The sequence below is a fragment of the Oncorhynchus masou genome, chromosome 6 (genome assembly GCF_036934945.1).
Source record: "Oncorhynchus masou masou isolate Uvic2021 chromosome 6, UVic_Omas_1.1, whole genome shotgun sequence".
NCBI lineage: Eukaryota > Metazoa > Chordata > Actinopteri > Salmoniformes > Salmonidae > Oncorhynchus > Oncorhynchus masou.
This window is the reverse complement of record NC_088217.1, coordinates 19,798,220-19,802,610: the sequence shown is the minus strand read 5'-3', so window position 1 is coordinate 19,802,610 and position 4,391 is coordinate 19,798,220.

The window sequence follows — 4,391 nt, the reverse complement described above, 5'->3', positions numbered from 1 at the left end:
CCTTTTTCTCCCCAATTTCATAGTATCCAATTGTTTAGTAGCTACTATCTTGTCTCATCGCTACAACTCCCGTACGGGCTCTGGAGAGACGAAGGTTGAAAGTCATGCGTCGTCCGATACACAACCCAACCAAGCCGCACTGCTTCTTAACACAGCGCGCATCCAACCCGGAAGCCAGCCGCAGCAATGTGTCGGAGGAAACACCGTGCACCTGGCAACCTTGGTTAGCGCGCACTGTGCCCGGCCCGCACAGGAGTCGCTGGTGCGCGAGGAGACAAACCCTCCCTAACCCAGACGATGCTAGGCCAATTCCCGGTTATGACAGAGCCTGGGTGCGAACCCAGAGTCTCTGGTGGAACAGCTGGCGCCTCCCGGTCGCGGGCGGTTATGACAGAGCCTGGGTGCGAACCCAGAGTCTCTGGTGGCACAGCTGGCGCTGCAGTACAGCGCCCCTAACCACTGTGCCACCCGGGAGGCCCGACTTCACCGCATTGAGAGGAGGATGGATGGGGCCATGTATCGCGAGATCTTGGCCAACAACCTCCTTCCCTCAGTAAAAGCGTTGAAGCTGGGTCGTGGCTGGGTCTTCCAGCATGACAACGACCCGAAACACACAGCCAGGGCACACACAGCCAGGGCAACAAAGGAGTGGCTCCGTAAGAAGCATCTCAAGGTCCCGGAGTGGCCTAGCCAGTCTCCAGACCTGAACCCAATAGAAAATCTTTGGAGGGAGCTGAAAGTCCGTATTGCCCAGCGACAGCCCCAAAACCTGAAGGATCTAGAGAAGGTCTGTATGGAGGAGTGGGCCAAAATCCCTGCTGCAGTGTGTGCAAACCTGGTCAAGAACTACAGGAAACGTATGATCTCTGTAATTGCAAACAAAGGTTTCTGTACCAATTATTAAGTTATGCATTTCTGATGTATCAATTACTTATGTCATGCAATAAAATGCAAATTCATTACTTAAAAATCATACAATGCGATTTTCTGAATTTTTCTTTTAGATTCCGTCTCTCACAGTTGAAGTGTACCTATGATAAAAATGACAGACCTCTACATGCTTTAAGTAGGAAAACCTGCTAAATTGGCAGTGTATCAAATACTTGTTCTCCCCACAGTATATAAGAGATCATACAAAATGTTTTGATGATGTAAAACATGTATGTTGGTCTGATGTGTACGAGGAAGTGATTCCAGATGCAACACTTAAAGTATAATTATTCATGCCAGTTGTTGACAAAGCATGCACCTGTTAAGAAATTAACTGTGGGGCCTCCCGAGTGGCCCAGCGGTCTAAGCCACTGCATTGCAGTGCTTGAGGACATCACAATTGCCATAAGTTTGCTTATCGACCTGTCCCCAAATGAATATAGTTGGTTCAGAGTTCGTTTTGATATTTCAACCTGCTTGTCCTGATCACATCTGGTGTGGGTGGACAAAATCAACATGCACGCGAGCGGTCTGGTCAGCATGTTAGGCAGAATATGAGTCAATGAAAGGGATATTTGGTCAATAGAATAAACAATCATGGCATCAAAAGCCTGCAGTTTCACATTACTACAGGTATCAACTGATGAAGTGCTCAAAGCATTCATGTGCTTTCCTGAGGAAAAGTCACCTGGGCTAGATCTCATTGACAAAAAACGACTGACTAGCAGCACCCTATATTGCAGCACTAATTAAGCTTATTTTTAACCTCCCATTATTCAAGGGAAAGTATCCTAAAGCTTGCAAAATTGTGTCCAATTCCAAAAGACAAAAAAATTACTTTTTAGTGTATCAAAAAGCAGCCTACTGTCATCATTTAGTAAGATTTTGGAAGCAATTGTCAGTAACCATGTATGGGAGTATATAGAACAAATTAAAATGCTCAAAGCCGACCAACATGCATACCGTACGGATCACTCGACTGCAACAGCTCTGGTTGATTTAACAGATCAATAACTTAGGGCCTGGTTGCATAAAACAGTGTATCCTTCAGTGTATCCCTTAAGGATTTACCTCAAGGAATAATTTCCCCTTACCTAGGGGAATTGTTTAAGGCGGTTGCATAGGGCCGCGCAAACATTTCCTTAGGTAATGGCATACTTAAGGGGTTTTACAGTAGTTTGAAGGCATGTATGGCAGAAATTCTCTGGTTACCACGATTTTCTGTATGAAGGTGAACTCGTCAAATAAAATCACATTTATTTTAGGAGATCACAAAATAGAACTTCTACATTCAAGACAGGATGTTTCTTGGAGTTACTTTTTTCTCAACTAGTTTCTATTACTTTCTAGCATGTCAGGTGAGCTTACATAGTAGGTAGCTTGCGAGCTAGCCAGGTAGCCATGGATTGTGCACATTCCATTGTTTAGCTAAGTAGCTAGCTAGCTATACACCTAGCTTTCTGGTAGATATTTTCCATTTGCAATCAGGGCAGAGGAAAGCAACATTCAACTCCAAAAAATATATTTAAATTGACACCCATACTGAATGAAGCACTTAAGGGATCTCATGAGCACCCTTAACATTTTCCACTTAAATTAAGAGGGAAATTAGCTGTAAAATGTTGTACTTGCTGTATACAAATGTTTTCCCTCTGGTGCTATCCAAATATATGGCAACCATGTTTGCTGATGATACCACTGTCTATGTAACAGGCAATTCTGTAGGGCAGCTGAAAGAGGCTCTTGAAGCTGACATAAGTATTTCAAATTGGATAACCCAGAACAAATGAGTGCTAAATATAAAGGAAACCAAGGCAATGCTAATATGTACGAAGAGGAGAAGGAAGACGCTACCCTCCTTACAGCTGACAGTTGGCGGGACACCCATAGAAGAGGATTTAGAGACACAGCTGTTTGTTGTTTAGCAGCACATGGTCTCTCTTGTTCATCACACATTTCACAGCTCTGCAACAAAATCAGAACCTCGTGTATTCACAGGATTGTGAAATACATGCCAGAGCAAATTTTTTAAACAAACCTCAAGATCTCATCCATAGTCAAATTAACTACTGTACTGCTCTGTCATCTGGAGTAATGCAAGTGTTGGTGACCTTAACAGACTGCAGATAGCGCAAAATAAGGCAGCCAGAATGGTTCTATAATGTGGTTACAAGAGGTCTTCCAAAGAGTTACATAATGCACTCAAATGGCCGACTGTCAAGGAACTGACAGAAAATACACAAATCCTTTTTCATAAAATTAACCACTGAAAGACCAACCGGTATATAGGATAAACTGAATATGGTGAAAGACAAACGCTGTCGTAACACAGAGCAGAACCTTGGCCTCCTTTAGACCACCAAACCCCAAATTAGAGCTGGGCAAGATAGCTTTTAGTTTCAGGGCAGTAAAGACCTGGGACGTCTTGCCAGAATGTTCCAAAAACATGCCAAATAGTTGCTTTAAGAGATTAATTCACAAATGTCTTGAACAACTGAAGTTGGTCTTAGAGGATATTGTAATATTTTATGTTTAAATTCATATATGCACATGAGGTTCTGGAGGTCGGGGGGTGTATTATGTATAACTTGTATTATGTATAGGTAATGGGAATGTGAGATCCTAATCAAATAAAAAAAAACTGTTAGAGCCCTCTGGATTGATGATGAATTGAAAAACTGCATGGTTCAAAGAAATGATGCCTAAAAGGTGGCAAAGAAGTCAGGCTGCTCAGCTGATTGGTTGACATAACTTAAATTGAGAATGGTTGACTAAACTTAAAAAAAAAAAAAATATTACAAAACCAAGATAAATGACATAAAACACAATGGAAAAAGACTTGAGTACCTGATACCATGGGTAGAAAGCCAAATTAATCTCCATCGTTCATTGAAGTTGATGGGTCATTTCTAACAAAATCTTTCAATATTACCAATCACCGAGTGGTGCAGCAGTCTAAGTCACTGCAGTCCCCGGTTCGAATCCAGGCTGCATCACATCCGGCTCTAATTTTGAGTCCCATAGGGCGGTGCACAATTGTCCCAGCGTTGGCCGGGGTATTCCGTCATTGTAAATAAGAATGTGTTCTTAACTGACTTGCCTAGTTAAATAAAAAAAACATTGAAATATATATATATATTACTATTTCACGAGGAAAGTGAAATGACAACATTTTATTTTTGTATAAAATATCTAATAATGAAAGAATTTGGTCAAGTTAATGTGGGAGGTGGAAAAACAATCATTATCCATAAGCTGCCAGGTATAGACAACATTGATGGGATACTATTGAAAATGGTAGCAGACTGAATTTCCAACCATATTTGATATATCTTTGGCTAAAGCTTAAATGTGTGTGTCCACAGGTGTGGAAGGAAGCTAAAGTAATTCCACTGCCTAAAAATAGTAAAGCGCAATTTGCTGGCTCTAACAGCTGCCTGCTCTTAGTAAACTGATGGATA